The following is a 17,907-nucleotide window of genomic DNA, read 5'->3' as shown; positions in this document are numbered from 1 at the left end:
AAGGTCATAATAATATTTTTTGTTTTAAGTCCCAATTTAAGCTATTGACAATGGAGACCTTAGGTGTGTGTATATATGTGAACAAACACTGACCTTTAGTAAGCTAGCAAGATAGCTTCTTCAACTGAAATAATCTAAAATCATAGTTAAGAGCCTTGAGGAATCAGCAATTTCGAGTCAGAAAAAATAACCATTTGGTCAAAACCCTCCAAAAAGATAATAATACATAGAGGCTATTGTAGTAAAACTGTTACCTCTTTGTGGTACAAAATGTTGTTCAGCACCCTCTATCTCCCTCATTTCCTGTAGTAAACTGCCCATGTGGAATGTCTGAGGTGCCAAGATACGATGAAAAGCCTCAGATTCTATCTCAATCCATTGAGAAGTTGCAAAACTTTGAAATCAATTTGATGGAAAAAATCAACGCAAAATAGTGATTTTTGGCAATTTTGAGATGTCCTCTCGTTGCCATGGTAACAAGAAATTTAAGACTGAGCATGTTGTTACAAAGGCAATGGTCCAGTCAACATGTGTGCCAAGTTTGATTAGAATTGGAGCAGTTTTTATCGTTTTATAGCAATTTGAACTTGTAAAGAAAACAGCCATTTTTCACAAAATGCTCAAGAAGTAATGAGTTAAAGTAGCACGCCTCCAAATAAAACCAAATAAATGTTAACTTTCATGAAAAGTTTGGAAATGTATTTAAAAGTAAAATATTGTGAAAAGAACAAAGAAAGTAATTTACTCATTGCAAACAGCCCTTAACATCGACACAAATTACCAAAAAAAGGGTAAAATTATGCAAAGTTAACCCTTACTTCATAAGTCAGACAGAAGAAATATGGTGTTAAATACTGCAAAATCAGCCATTTATCACATATAGCATGTAAAATATTACTTGAATCTTAAAATTAATATGTTTACTTCTCTTAAAATCTTAGAACATTTTTCTCATCCTTGGTTTTCTTGAAGTATTTTGACTCATCCTGAGGCATGCATGGGTGTATACATACGAGTATATATTAACACATAACACATGTGTATATTTTCTTATCCATTTATTTTCTGTTTTTTTGTATTTTGATACAAAATATAATATGAACAATTTATCAAATAAATTATCATGCAATAAGGAAATCTAAAATCCCATCAACAAATAATAAAATATCTAATATAATAAATGCATAAAAACACATTCTGATTCGTCTTTCGTCAAAAAGTGCTTAAGTACTAATTCTTTAACAAAATCCTATAATCTTAATGAATAATCTTTGGTAAATAGAAGCTCAACTGAGTTTTTTTTGTAACAAAGACACTGGAAATAAAACACCTAAAACATGAAAAGAATTTTAAAGGTTAAATCACCTTAATACTGTTTTTTTTTTTCATTTAATTTTTGAGTATATTTCTTTATCATCTTTTTCAATTATTTTCATTTTAAGTTCTCTAGTAGATTATGTATGATTTTCAAATTTTAAGTTTTTAGCTTTTGTACGTCAGTTGAGTTTTTTTTCAAAAAGATAATGCAGAATCTTGTCCAATTTTCATAATATCAAAGGAGACGACTCCCAAGCAAAGCATGTACAATCAGGAATGTAAAAACTGAAGGAAAATAGGTAAACATCATCTTGTTTCAAATTTGCATAATCACAAATTATATTGTTAAAGAGACAGTACTAAACTAAATTAATCTGAGACAGAGAGAGAGTATTTACAGAGATACACAATCATGCCTTGTCGAAATAAAATAAAATATCCAAAATGATGCTCTATATGTAGAGATTGTATTTTAATATTTTAACAGTACAAATGACAAATCTTCAACAGCAAATGAGCTTGAATAACAAAATTCGTCGGCATGGTGCAAACATTATGTAACTCTTTATGTCATATGAGTTACAGCCATGTCGCACGACAAAATCCTAAAGCCCTAAAATGTCAAAAAAGTTTCTTTTTCACCCTTTATGACACAGAACTTCTAAATGCATGTACAAAACCAAAATAATGTGTAGACTGAAGCTATGAAACAAAATCATTTAAAATTAACATAATTATAACCAGGTGAACAAAACCAATGCCACAAAATTGCATGAGCAAATCTGACAGTAGAAATGAAAACCAATTCTTTCTGAATTCAAAATTCATACACACACACATACACACAATAACAAAAAAATAGTTTTTTTCAGCAGATGAACCTTCTTGACTCTATTTAAAATGCTGGTTGCCATGACAACAGACCTACATGTATGTCCTTAGACCTTATATAAGTATAGAGGAATGGTGAGCCAGGATAAATGTGCACTCACAACAACCACTATATTGTTTAGTTTAAAGTATTTTAGTATGCAATAATTATCTCCCTTTGAATTAAAAACAGACTTTTCAAGATTAAAAGCATGACAATTTAATTGGTATGCGCTAAGTTATAAACAAGGTGTCCTGTGAGTTTGAATGGTGTACATTGTAAAAAATAATCTTTTATGATTTTGTGTTGTTTTCAATGCTTCCAAAGACTTTCACCTTTCCAGAATGTTACTCCTTTTTCAATAATGTATATGGATTAAGTTTGTTTCCATAAAAAACAGTTGATAGTAAAATGCTCTTTAATTTGGCAAGCATAAAAAGACCTGCAAAAATTATCTGATTACAAAACAAGAGGGCCATGATGGCCCTGGGGTCGCTCACCTGAACATAGGCTCCCAGGGCGGGGCCAGTTTAAACCAAAGGGCTTTTATTTGAACAAACTTGGAAGACACTCATTAGAAGATATTTCATGATGTTAAGTTTTTACTATACACAAATAATGAATAACAATGACTTTCACCCCCCCCCCTCCCTGACAGGGCCAATTTTGACCCAAGGGCTTTTATTTGAACAAACTTGGTAAACATCTATTAGAACATGTTTCATGCTAAATATCTTAGCTCTAGCTCTTTTGGTTCTTTAATAGAAGATTTTTAACTTTTTACTTTATGTATATAGGGAAAATCAATGACCCCTGGGACAGGGCCAATATTGACCCCAGGGCTTTTATTTCAACAAATTTGGTAGACACCCATTAGAACATGTTTCATGCTAAATATCTTAGCTCTCGCTCTTTGGGTTCTTTAAAAGAATTTTTTTAAAGTTTTTACTATATGCATATCGGGAAAATCGATGACCCCCAGGGGCGGGGCCAATTTTGACCCAAGGGCTTTTATTTGAACAAACTTGGTAGACACTGATAAGAAGATGTTTCATGCGTAATATCTTAGCTCTAGCTCTTAGGGTTCTTTAAGAGAAAATTTTTTTTAGTTTTTACTATATGCATATAGGGAAAATCAATGACCCGCTGGGGCTGGGCCAATTTTGACCCCAGGGCTTTTATTTGAACAAACTTGGTAAACATCCATTAGAACTTGTTTTACGCCAAATATCTAAGCTCCAGCTCTTTTGGTTCTTTAAAAGAAGATTTTTTTAAGTTTTTACTATATGCATATAGGGAAAATCAATGACCCCCTGGGGCGGGGCCAATTTTGACCCCAGGGCTTTTATTTTTTCAAACTTGGTAGACACTTATTAGAAGATGTTTTATGCTTAATATCTTAGGTCTAGCTCTTTTGGTTCATTAAAAGAAGATTTTTTTAAGTTTTTACTATATGCATATAGGGAAAATCAATGACCCCCTGGGGCGGGGCCAATTTTGACCCCAGGGCTTTTATATGAACAATCTTGGTAGACATTCACTAGAAGATGTTTCATACCAAATATTTAAGCTCTAGCTCTTTGGGTTTTCTAGAAGAAGATGTTTAAAGTTTTTTCTTTTGGTTGCCATGGCAACCAGAGTTCTGCATGGAATGGAATTCTTTGAACAACTTTGTTAAGGCTTCACACAAGGAACATCCCTGTTTCATTATGATCTGCCTTATGGTTTCAGAGGAGATGTCGTTTGAAAAGTGTGAACGGACAACGGACGACGTACGACGGACATCGGACGACGGACGAAGAGTGATCCTTATAGCTCACCCTGAGCATATGCTCAGGTGAGCTAAAAACTATTTCCATTTTAAAGGGGACATACTTTTTACTTTAGGATTGATCATCAACAAATAAAATCATAGGGATTATTAAAACAAACAAAAATATTTTGAGTACACAACTATTTCAATTTTAACTGACAAATAAAATCTAAACATAGATTTTAATGAGAGTTCAATTTAACCACATAAACCAAAAATTTTAATAATTGTCAAAAAAAACATAATTACTAAGTTAACAAGTGAAGTAATGTAAAAACTGTACGTATGTATACTTAAGCCACATGCCTCCAGATGAGTCAAGTAAATCAAACTTGAGAAAAATGTACTAAAATTATAAGAAAAGTAAAATGATTCAAGATTCAAGATATAATTCACATGTTATAGGTGATTAGTAATTGACATGTTATACTTATAAACAATGAGTCGCTGATTTTGCAATAATTATCGCCATATTTCTACTGCATGACCTTTAACTTCATTTTGGTAATTTACGTAAATTGTTAGACCTTGCCTTTTTTAATGTGCAAATTATTTTCTTAGTTCACTTCATGATATTTTACTTTTAAATACATTTTTAAAATTTTCATGAAAATTAGTATGAACCTAGAGGCATGCTGCTTTAAATATACCATTTTTCTGGCGCTTTTTTACAAGAATTTATCAAATACTTCCACAATTTTCATTTGAAAAGTGATGCTAAAATTGATAATTAAATGAGTAACATGATTTAAATATAAAATTTACTTTAAACACTCTAACTACATAACAAAACTGGAGAAAAGTAGAAAAATCCAAATTTAGAATAAGTGCCCTTGACCTTTAACTTATTGACCTGCAACTCTCCCAAAGTGTAAAGTCAATATTAACGTACCTACATACTAAATATCTAAGAAAAGTCAGGTCTCAATGTGAAGGGATGGATGTGGTAAAGTATTAAAATTCTAATTAAAGGTTCAGAGAATCTGATTCTGATGCCATTCAATTAGGCGACATAGTTCCATCTAATATAGGTAAGTAACAAACTTTTGTAAAGCTACCAGTCAAAACATATATACATTATAACAGTTAACTAAAACAGTAGTTGTGACAGAGATAGACAAAAAATAGCCAATTAACATCAATCAAAATACACATTTACACCTTCCTAAATCAATGAATTATTTCAAAATACATTAACAAACAAAACAATCAATTCATAATCATAATGATATGTTCATTAATTGTTAATCAAATATCAATTTAAGAACACCTGGCAGGCAATCACTGTTCTCTTCAGAACAATTATTATTACTAGTCACACATTTGTTAACATTCTCTACAGATTTACCTCCCTTTACCACAACAATATCACATGGTTTTGCATAATCACTTCTCGATTGAGAATAAACTCCGGACTTGTTACCATCTAGCTTTGTCGGAACATTTAAATCAGTCTGACTAACAATAATCTCTTGTGGTTTAGATACTGTTGCATATTTCTCTTTACATTTCCTGTTATTGGAGCACTTTATTCCAGTCTCAACATATCCTCTTATCTCAGTTAAATCAGCATCTAAATCGCTACTTATCTGAGCATTTTCATCATTTTGTAAACTAGAACTACTTTCATCTGTACAGAAATCTCTTTCCCTGATGATTGTATGGAAGTCCATTCCCTTGTGACGTGAGTTTATATCACCGTGTACATCACAACCAAACTGCCGTGCCTGTGATAAATTTGAGCCATTTAAATTTTTATCCACTGAAACATCAATACACTTATCATCATTTGAACTCCATCAAGAGTTTGAATTCAATCCAAACTCGTTATTAAGTCCGTCAACGTCTTTATTATCACAGTATTGGTAGAGTTCCGGCCGTCCCATAAGAGAGATGGCCATACGTAACGTGCTCCAGATGTTCTGTGACATCACAGACTGCGGGTCCTTCATTCCGTGGCTCTGTTTCTGCATACTTAACGCAGCTAGAAAATGCTCCACTGCCTCCCTGATAAATAATGGAACTCAATTTAATAAACATATATTATTTTAACAATATATATACTGTTAATGCCTGAAGATATGTAAAAGCATTTAAAGTGCTTACAGAAATAAAAAAATAAAACTTTTAACGTAATTTATATTCTGCATTTCCCAAAACCTATTTTTGATATACATGTATTTTTATGTTATTGTTTAATTAAAGGAGACACACGTATTTGAATTTAACCAAAAACTAAACTAAATTTTATATCTTTATTTCATATATACAATGTATATTTTATATTCTTATTTAATTCTGGGAGATACATCTATATGTATTTGAAATAAACAAACAATAAAATATAGAAATGTCAGCCATTGATAAAGTAACTGAGTTAGGAATGTATAAACACATCTGAACAAGTATATTTACAAAATTTCAAGCTATAAATGAATAAATAGATTTTTTCTGTTCTTTTAATTGGTAATCAAATGTGACTTCATGCAGTTACTATAGTAATTTATTACTTTTAATTATCATACTAGATGATATTTCAAAATACATGTTAAAATTCACATTATATACTTCTGCTAAAACTGCATACATGATTATATAAACACAGGTGTTTTTTTTTTGCATTTGCATATAGTGCTGTCACATAGTAAGCTTCTGTGGTGAGATTTGGTCTTACCAATTGCTTCTGTTTGCTGCAAATTTGATTCCCAAAAACTGGCAATTTTGTTTACAAGTACGTGAGACAGCAATTTTGTTATTATATACGACTGGTGGTATTAGACTAACTTATAAAATAAAGGCATTAAATTTGTATTGCAGTCCTCAGACAGGCTATCTCTTTACCTTGATCAATTGGTAACAGGCATCGAAAATATTTTCAGAGGCACTCATTCTGCAGGACAAGTAGCTTTTAAATCCAATGTGCAGGCAACATTTTCCTACTTGTCCTGCATCAAGTTCTATTAAATTCTACTCATTATTACAAGCGGAAGAGTAGAATTTTCGATCTCTGCGGTAAAATGAGATAATATCAAATTTTTCATGATCATATTTTCATGTCTATATTATTTAACTTATGTATGTTTTCTGTGGTATAGCTGACAATAACTTACCTGTGAGCCCCTAGATTTATGCATGCTATACCAAGGTTATATCGTGACCGAATAAAGCCGGGAGATAGATGCAATGCATTATGGTACGCGTCTACAGCCTCCTCGCTACGACTACCATTAGCTAACGTTGCCCCCAGTTTGTTCCATAGCAGCGCATCCTTGAAAAGACGTACAAAAAATATAAAATAAAATTTACCACAGCTATTGTATGATAAACATTTCAAAACAAGACAATTTATCATCTAAGGAAATTTTAAAATATGTACTGACTGAATAGCCAACAGTATTGACAATAGCCTGCTCTGGTCACATACCATAGGTAAAAAATTTTATTATTTTATTCAAGTGCTTGTATAAAATAAATATTGTAATAAATTGCCTTTAAAGAGAATTGTGCACACTTAACCGATAAACTCTTACTCCTACTTTAAAATGGCAGAATAATATTTTATTCCTGTTTACATACAATATGCATGTGTACTAAATAACAGAGACATTCCATTTCATAACACTTTCAAGAAATGACCATAAAATTATAGAAACAATAAAGATTAACTGTTGATACATTTTATACAATTATTTCAAAAGATATAGCTTTATAGCCTTTGAAAATATATTGCTAAAACAATAACTAAACTTGTACACATCAAATGTTACAAATACCTTTGGCCTGACTTGTAACGCAGCTGAGAAACAATCTACCGCTTTATCGTATTCCCCGCTCAAGTTGAACAAAACTCCGAGACCACTCTGTACGTCCGCGTCTATCTCACCCTGAGACACTGTACGTGCTGCATTGATGTAAAGATCCTGTATCTGCTTATGTTCATGACTGTAACAAAAACAGGATACTATCTTACTCAAACTTATTCAAATGTAACAAGACTACTTGTTATATATTAAGCTGATTAGGCCACTATCTTAATCAAACTTATCCAAAGGTAACAGGACGACTTGTTATTTAACCAAATCAACAAAATTTTCTAGGAAGAAACTAGTATCTAACAAAAGCTGTCAGTAGGGCAGTGTTCTCAACAATTCTCAGTGCTTAACAATAAAACAAGAGCCTATATAATGTTAAATTTTGTAAGTTGAAAAAGAGCAATAATTCTGTCAAAATTCATGTTAGAGTTAAGGGCCTTGGAAGATGACATTCTTTTATGTTCTTGAATAAGTGTGTGAATTTTCAATTATATCCATTCAATAGCTTTGGAAATACCAACTTGCTCACAAAAACTTAAAGTGTGATTCTGACACCCACACTGACAACGGGTGAATACAAAAGCTCTCCCTATTCTTTAAATAGTCAAGCCATAAAGGAAAGTGACAAACTTACTAAAATTAATTTCAGCTATTGAACACTAGCGATCAGTTATATACAATAACATTTTATATTTATGTAAGAGAAAGATGGAATCAAATAAACTAGTCTTGCTGGATTACCAACTCGGCTAACTGGCTGCTAACTAACTTCTTCCCATTAATTATTAAATAGCTATATAAAGTGAGACATACATATTTTATCCTCAGTAGGTTGGACCCCACTCGACCACCAACATCAACCCCTCCTCCACCCCTCCATCAACATAACACAGCTAACAATTCCATCTGAATGGGAGGCAGGGTAAATAGCTTAATTCTGGCAATATGTAAAGTTTGAAATAAAAAACAACAGTCTTATACCTGGAAACATAAGATGATACTCTAGGTTGAGCATCTACTGTTTCGGGTACCAGGTGTGCATATTTTGGGTTGTTTTTCAGCCAGAGTTTGAGCGTATGACAGGCGTGTGAAGCCAGTGACTCGTTTGTATAACTAACTGCCAGTGACATCAACGCTACGAGGTTACCTGGTTCGAGTTCTAAACATCTGAAATAGTAATAGAAATAGAGAAATGATCTGAATTCATTGTTATAACTGACAGACAACATAAAATAGTTATAAAAATAAAATAATAATCTTTACTCAATGTTTGATCATTTGTCTTAGAACTGAAAGACAACGATAATAATTGAGTTTACTTTGTTTAAACATATTTATTTAAGCTCGCTTGTGAAACAACTTCTTGCAACTTATATAAATCACTTCCAAGTCCACTTCCTGGAACCAACCAGTACCGTACTGATGTTATATGAAGAAACATGGTGGTGACCTGATTAGAGCTCGAACCCATGATCCCTGGGTTGAGAGGCTGACACCTTAACCACTAGGCCACAACTCCCCTTATTGAGTTTATTGTTGTATTTGTGTGTCATAAACACCTGACACACCTTAGTAATAACCATGTCACTCACCCAATTGTAATTGACAGATATAAATTTAAATGAACTATATGACATAGAATTGACATGTGTGATGATATCCCTGTCCTGATTGATTATAATGATTTATCATATATCCTCTGTTTTGGAACTACATAAAACTGGTACTGCAAGGTTGTACATATATTTGACGTGATGTTATTTGCATTATAAAAACACTGAGTAAAGATGTGCTAAATGTTAGCATTACTTTTTAGTAATGGACGCAGACTTTTAATACATCCTTGTGCTTCTGCAGATGTAAATGCATGCAAAACAAGGGTGCCATAGTCACAAAATACGCCCGTTTACGAAAGCTTTAGATGGAGATGGGGGCATTATGGATAAGTGTTATCTAGCAAGCAAGTTTTTATTCTTGGCACTGTGTTGTTAAATGAACCTTAAAACAAATCAGTAGGGAAGATTTGCACAGGATGTGTGACCTTGACCTTGGTCGCAGGGACCTGAATTTTATGCACGGCACTCAGCCTCACAATGATGAACATTTGTGCCAAATTATATTGAAATCCCTCTATGCATGTAGAAGTTTTGCTCCAGACAAGCGTGTTTCTATGAGCTCTAACTGTGACCTTCACCTTTGACCTAGAGACTTGGTTCATGTGCAGGGCACTACATCTCATGGTGGTGAACAATTCTATAAAGTAACATTAAAATTCCTCCATGCATGTAGAGAAAATATGCTCCGGACAACATCTGGATATTTAATCATCTCCAGTGACCTTGACCTTGCAAATATTAACCTAAATTAAATGTGTCACACCTGTAGTCATGATAGTTACCATTTGTGCTACAATCCATCAATAAATGATGACTAAATGGTCCCTATACACATCTTCAAATTTTTATCTGAACTTTGACCTCTATGTGTAACATTGACTTTGGTCGCAGGGATCTGAATTTTGCGTGCGACACTCAGCCTCACAATGGTGAACATTTGTGCCAAGTTATATTGAAATCCCCCTATGAATGTAAAAGTTTGCTCCGAACAAGCGTTTTTCAATGAGCTCCAAGTGTGACCTTGACCTTTGACCTGGAGACCTGGATCATGCATGGAGCAATACATATCATGGTGGTGAACATTTCCATAAAGTATTATAAAAATTCTTCCATACATGTAGGAGATATGCTCCAGACAAAATCTGGATATTACACCATCTTTAGTGACCTTGACCTTGCATATATTGACCTAAAGTACATGTGTCACAGCCGTAGTCATGATAATGACCATTTGTGTTACAATCCCTCAATAAATGATGATTAAATCGTCCCTATACACATCTTCATATTTTTATCTAAACTTTGACCTCTATGTGTGACCTTGACCTTGGCCGCAAGGACCTGAATCTTGCACGCGACACTCCGCCTCACAATGGTGAACATTTGTGCCAAGTAATATTGAAATCCCTCTATACATGTGGAAGTTTTGCTCCGGACAAGCATTTTTCAATGAGCTCCAAGTGTGACCTTGACCTTTGACCTAGAGACCTGGTTCATGTGCGCGACACTGCTCCTTATAGTGGTGAACATTTCTATGAAGTTTCATGAAAATCCCTCCATACATGTAGGAGAGCTGAACTGATATTTACTTGAAAATTAAAATATAATTAAATTTCTATGAGAAAGTATTTTCATTTGATAAGGTAATTACTGTATGATCTTTATGAACAAATACCAAGTCTACAGAACACCATAGTTATCACAGTTAAGAATCTTGACCAATGAATGAAACATGTGTAAATAAATGTTACATTCCTTAGAACATACTCAAGTCCAAGAAAGAGGATTATTTTATGCCCTTTGATTAAATTCTATTTTTAGAATTGAAAGTGAAAGTAGATCAAGGGGAGTAATTGTGTAAGTCATTTATGAACAAAGTAATAACTTTGTTGTCGCCCTTTGATCAAATTCTATTTACAAAATCTGGATATTTCATCATCTTTAGTGACATTGACCTTGTATATATTGACCTAAATTATATGTATCACAGCCATGGTCTTGATAATGACCATTTGTGTTACAATCCCTCAATAAATGATGACTAAATGGTCCATATACACATCTTCATATTTTTATCTGAACTTTGACCTCTATGTGTGACCTTGACCTTGGCCGCAAGGACCTGAATCTTGCACGCGACACTCCGCCTCACAATGGTGAACATTTGTGCCAAGTTATATTGAAATCCCTCTATACATGTGGAAGTTTTGCTCCGGACAAGCATTTTTCAATGAGCTCTAAGTGTGACCTTGACCTTTGACCTAGAGACCTGGTTCATGTGCGCGACACTGCTCCTCATAGTGGTGAACATTTCTATGAAGTTTCATTAAAATCCCTCCATACATGTAGGAGATATGCTCCGGACAAAATTGGACGCCGCCCGCCCGCCCGACCGCCCGCCCGCCAGGGGCGTTCCCATAATACGTCCCGTTTTTCAAACGGGCGTATAAAAAGTACATTAACCCTCTATTAATAACTGATAGTCTGGTAAACTGCAGACATAATATCTATAACAAATACATCTTTAATGTCTAGATAGACAATTACCTTTCTATTCAAAGATAACACTGATATAGAATTTAACATACAATAAACATACTTATTTAGTGCAGAAAATGGCCGCTGGTTTTGTTCATTTTCAGCTTGTGTTGTACCCAGATACTGCCATGCTAGAATATATAATTATACATTGATTGTAAATTATCATAATCATAAAAAAAACCTTGTTTACAAAACTTTCTGTGGCAAAAAAGGCAGCATGGCCAAAGTGCATTAACGCATCGAACTAGTCATCTAATGATCGCTAGCTGCTGTGACGGGCAAGTTAGTTGTTTTCTTGAGTAAGAAACTTTACACTCATTGTTCAGGTTGGTTCCAGGAACGGGTTCCAAAGGGTATCTATAACCTTATAGCTTCTTACACAATTAAACTAAATTAAAAATTCTGTATATAAAGCAAAATACAGCTGAAACAACCTGAGATTTCACAAAGGGGAATAATGTAGTTACAATACATGCTAGAGTTATGGATGCTTTGCCAGTGATACTTATTTTTTCTATCCTTAATACATGTGTAAAGACTCAAAACAATACCGACAGTTGTAAATAAGATGTAAAGCTACAAGCGAAATGGGCTTTAAGCATTAAGCCTACCACAAAGCATGGGTGAATAGAATTTCCCATAATGCTCCAAAATTGAGCTTAGTCTGAAAATACTTACAGGGACTCCACTGAGGCTTTTTTACATGAATAGATAGGCATTTTTTTTTAGACTTTTGTACCATTCGATGAAAGTCTGGACTAATAATTTGTTAGAAAACAAAAAGGCCATGATGGCCCTAATATCGCTCACCTGAATATAAATACTCTCCGTGACAAGGAACAAGTTATATTGTAAACTTTAAACAAAAGCAGATATAAAATCTAAATCTTAAACTCATATCGCAAAGTTCATATTTGTATCTGGAATAGTGCACATGTAAAAACATTACTGGTTGCTTTTGCTAAGGGAAAAAAAACAGTTACATAAGAAGTCACTGGATAATGGTTTCATTGGAAGTCAGTGCTTGGTATGAAATTGAATAATAGATAGATAAAGTTTGCTATAGAAGTCCCTGGTTGCTATGAAATTTTACAGTTCTATAAAGTAAATGTCTGCTATGAAACTACTATGACTCGACCATAGCCTTTGTTACCGCATACTCTATCTTGAATTTCCTGTTACCATGGCAATGATTTAAGGGACATCTCAAAATTGCCAAAAATCACTATTTTTTTCATCAAAACTGATTTCAAAGTGCTGCAACTTTTCAATGGATTTGGTTACATGTTAAACATCAAACCTTTTAAACAGAATTTTTCTAGTTGACCTCTTTTAGAACTCGGAACATAAAATCCATACTGGTTTCCAAGCAGTTACCACGCTCTAGCAGTTTTCCGCTACCCTTTATCATTTTCGACCAGTACAGTATATGTTTACTGATAAAGTATGTGTTTCTTTATGAAATCATAGAGATGTTTGTTTTCAAGACAACACAGAAGTTAAAACAGTACAGCAGTTTATATGTTCTGAAGTTTACCCTGTTGTTCAAAGTTACCTTAGAGGACTTGCAACATATAGAAATAGGCAAAACATTGGAGAATTCCAGTTTGAAAGCTTATGAGCAATAATTGAGGCCAACTTCTAAGATTCTTTTAAATCAATATATTTGCAGACCACACAGAAAAGGTTGGACAATTATATTTCTTTGACATTGCTTACTACTGGTACAGACTTAAATTCAAAATGAAAAAAAGGTCTGAAAAACTGCAATGAAATTTAAAATCAAAATTAATCACCACTAATTAGTAATTAAAGTTTGAAGAAAATTCCACAACATGTTTTTTTGTTCTCAAAGATGAATAAATTGCGCATGCGCCAGATTTACAATTTAATGACAAGAGTTTAAAAGGGAATGGAAGTCATGAATTTCTACTTATTGAAGAGTAAGTATGCAGAATGAAACTGAAGATTTGACCATCTTGTTCATAAAATTTTTTATAAATGAATGTGAGAAAAGGTGTTAAATGAATGTGAGAAAAGGTGTTAAATTTCAGGCCAATATTGTTAAATTTCAGGCCCATATTCCTGTGAATAAGTAAAGTTAAGGACCAAAATAAAAGCATGGTACTGCTGGAAAATTAGGTACCTATAACTGTGTTCTGTCAAAGTTAGGTACTCATCCTGTGACAGATTCTTATCTAATGTGTAAAAACAACTTTTTGTATTGGAAACTGCTAGGAAACCAGTACATTTTTAATAGATAAAATAAATGTACTTAAATATTTCAACTTGCATAATTTCTACAATCTGAATCTAAAGACTTTCCTATCTTTGTATTAGTCTTCCATTGATAATTGGGTCTAATTAAAACTTTCAATGGAAAAGCCCTTTTAAAAAGTTGAAAAAAAAAAATAGAAAAAATACTCTTTAGTAATCAAAAAAAAATAAAAATAAATTTCTGAAAAAAAATTTTAATTTTAAATTATTGAAACAGTCTTTTTTTGAATGGTCCAAAATCAACAAAAAAGGATTATATAACATGAAAATATAAAATTGTTTTTGCGAGTGAAAAAAAAAGTTAATTTTTTCCCTATCATTTAAAGATATTTTTTCGGGTTAATTTAAATACATAATGTTAAACCAGCCGTATTTTAAAAACTTTTTATATACCATATAAAATTTTATAAAAGGAAATTTTTTCACCGGGATTAATTTTCCCATTTTGGGCAAAGAGGAAAAAAAGGCCCTTTGATAATTTAAAACCTAAAGTGGGTCAAAAATCATTTAAATATTTTTTTAAAAAAGGAGAGGATTTTTTAAGGGAAAAAAATATAGGGTTAAGAAATTGATTTTTTTTTCCGGGAAAGTAAAAATGTGGAAGAGATACTTAAGGCATTCAGTTATCTTAATTAAAAGAGACATCAATGTTTAAAAAAAAAATAATTGTAAAAGAAATAGGGGAAATTTATCGATTTTACAATTTTTAAATAGAAACTAACAAACGTAGTGGGGAAAAAAGACAAAAGGCTACATTTAAAAAATTTGAAAAGGGAAATTTTTCGGTAAAAATTTATTTTTAATTTAAATTGTAGAAATGAAGGCGGGAAACACTAAAGGGTTTTGAAAAAAAATGTGTAGATTGTCAAAATTATTTTGTTTTAGTTGGGGCAAAAGTTCACGTAAAGTGCCTGGGGTTAGCGGGTTTCAAAGGTATTGGAAAAAATTCTAAAGTTAAGTCGGGAAACCAGAAAAGGGCTTTGAAAGGGCCCAGCAGGGAGATGGGGACAGACCCCAGCCCCAAAAAACACATTGATTTTGAAATGTCAGAACCATGATAATTTTGGGTTTCTACATGTTGGCTTTGTAAAAGGGTTTAAAACTATAAGTATTTAAAAAAAAAGATATTTTTTAAGAAAGTACAGGGGGGAATGTTTAGAAATTAAAAGGTACTTACATAATATTTTTAGAATAATCTTAAATATATAACACTAAATAAAATATCATCTCCTACCTCATCTCATAGCCTCATAAACTGTTTCAAACTTATTTTTCAATTATGTAATGACACATTCTACATACCAGAAATTTATCCAAAACAATACTTACCAAGCTGAATCGAGAGAACTTCAAACAAAACTTAAGGAAATAGCCAAGACCCTTGAAAAACAAGCTGATAGATTTAAACAGGATAAACAAATACTGTTAAAGAGGAAAGCAGAAATACTGGCTGATATCAGAAAATTTCCGTCAAGAAATCAATGACCAACTTGACAAGCTGGAAGAAAAGTTCTATTGATGAGATAGAAAGTAAAGTAAAATGTCTTGAGACAAAATCGTTGACAGTTTAAAACACTACAAGCAAATTAAAAGTTTTTAGATCAGCTAATGATAAATTAGCAATTTAAAAACAACAAATCATTCTGAAGTGTTTTTTTAAAATTGAAGAGGGGAGGAGATGCAGAAAATTTGTTCCCAAAAAATATATGAGCATCCCAAAAAAATAGTACAGTAAAAGGGACAGAAATTTTAAACCCCTAAACAAAACCCAATTTTCTTTAAAAATTTTAGAAAAAAAAAAGACCTTTAAGGACACTATAAGGGGAAACCTACAAATTTTTGCTAAAAATTTTTAATTTTTCAAAAAATTTAAAAGGGGAAAAAAAAACCCCAATTTAAAATATAAAAAAAAAAATGAAAAAAATTTTAAAAGTCTGAAAAACCCTTTGTTATTTTCGGGGAGTCCCTGTTTAAATGGAAGAGGGGTAAAAAATTTAGCTGATCAAAAAAACAAGTTTAAAACCGTTAAAACAGTTAAACTATACTAAAAAGGGACTACTTTTAAATTTACCGGGAAACCCCATATAAAATGTGTATGATCAATAACACACAATTAGCAGTAAAACTGTTCCATCAAAAAAAAAAGTTCATTTCTTTCTCTAGAAAAGAAATATGAAAAAAAAAAAGGGAATTTAACACTGATTTTGTTATGGTTTTCGGTTCTTGCAATAAAATGCAAACCCAATAATTTATATAAATTTCAGTAGGTTCACATAGTATATTTGTATACATTGTCAGGTAGGAAACTTAATCAGTTTCGGTTTAAGGATCAAACCAGGAAAAATTTTCTCTTACATATTGCCGTCTAGGCTGTCAGTAAGGATGCCTTAACTAGCGCATTTATGTTGCTTGACTACAATAAATGGATGAAATATCTAGGACAACAATGGTCAAGGGTTTTACATCATTTGATGATAAATCAATTAAAAGGGGGCTAACTGTTTTTTTATCTACTAAGAGGTAGTTGTGATGGTATGACTGGACATGGCTCCAATAATGTTTTAACAGTTTAATGTGATGGTGAACTGATAGGAGAGGTTATAAAAAGCTGATAGTGAAAAAAATTGGGAATTATATCAGTCTGTTGTAATCAACAAATGACCAAGAATGTGATTAGTAGAAATGCAGATTGACAACATTGAAGTGTTTGGGACATTTAATCAGTGAAACAAATGATTCACAAAAGAAAATTTATACATGTTTTAAAATATATGCCTTTCCTCAAAATGTTTGCAAAGTGTGTAAATGTTTTTATTTATTAATAAGGTTGATAATTTCTTTTGAAAATTCCCATTTTTCTTGGAGTGCATCTGCCTTTAATTGTTATTTGTTAATATTACAAGAAAAAACTGAAACTGTTTGAACAATATGAAAAAATAAGATCATGCGAGTAATTTGGCAAGCATGATATTGAAAATTTAAACAAGTTCAAATAATTTGGGAAATAAAAAAAAAAGGGAAAAATTTTTTTTTATCAGTAAAAATAAATAGGGTTTTACGAAAAAAAGGAGTAAATTTTTTTCATTGAGCCCTATAGTTAATGCTAAATTTACCCTTTGTGTTTTGTTTGAATTCACAATGATGTATTTTAAATTGGGGTTAAAACCCTAGTGTAATAAATTTGTAATTTTTCAGTTTCTTTTAAATGGTTTTTTTATATTTCCCTGTGCATAAATGAAAAAAAATTTTTTTTTCTTAAAATCCTCTTTTCTTTAAACCTAAAACCCCAGAATGCAAAAAAGTTGGGTTAAATACAAACAAGGGGGGCCAAAATTGTGGCCCTGAAATCGCTATTTTATATAGGCCCCTTGGAGGGCCCTTTTTTTCCTACGGGCTTTTTTTTAACAAACTTGGTAGACACCCAATTGAAGTTGTTTCATGATAAATATCTAAGTTCTAGCTCTAAGAAGATTTTTCAAGTTTTTACTATACACAGATAGGGAAAAACAATGACCCCCCCCCCCCCCCTCTGGGCGGGCCAATTTTGTCCCAAGTGCTTTTATTTGAACAAACTTGGTAGACACTCACTAGAAGATAATTCATGCTTAATATCTAAATTGTAGCTCTTTGGGTTTTTTAAAAGAAGATTTTGTAAGTTTT

The 17,907-nt window shown here is 32.3% G+C and overlaps 1 pseudogene; it reads right to left on the bottom strand.

The window, feature by feature from the left end:
- Window positions 1-974: 974 nt before the first annotated feature.
- Window positions 975-17,907, bottom strand: part of LOC132760521 (peroxisomal targeting signal 1 receptor-like) — a 31,879-nt pseudogene continuing 14,946 nt past the window's right edge.

The sequence above is a fragment of the Ruditapes philippinarum genome, unplaced genomic scaffold (genome assembly GCF_026571515.1).
Source record: "Ruditapes philippinarum isolate M1 unplaced genomic scaffold, ASM2657151v2 ctg2401_1_1_1_1, whole genome shotgun sequence".
In the NCBI taxonomy this organism is placed as follows: Eukaryota; Metazoa; Mollusca; class Bivalvia; order Venerida; family Veneridae; genus Ruditapes; species Ruditapes philippinarum.
The sequence above is the reverse complement of the archived record's forward strand: the minus strand, read 5'-3'. Positions and strand labels throughout refer to the sequence as shown.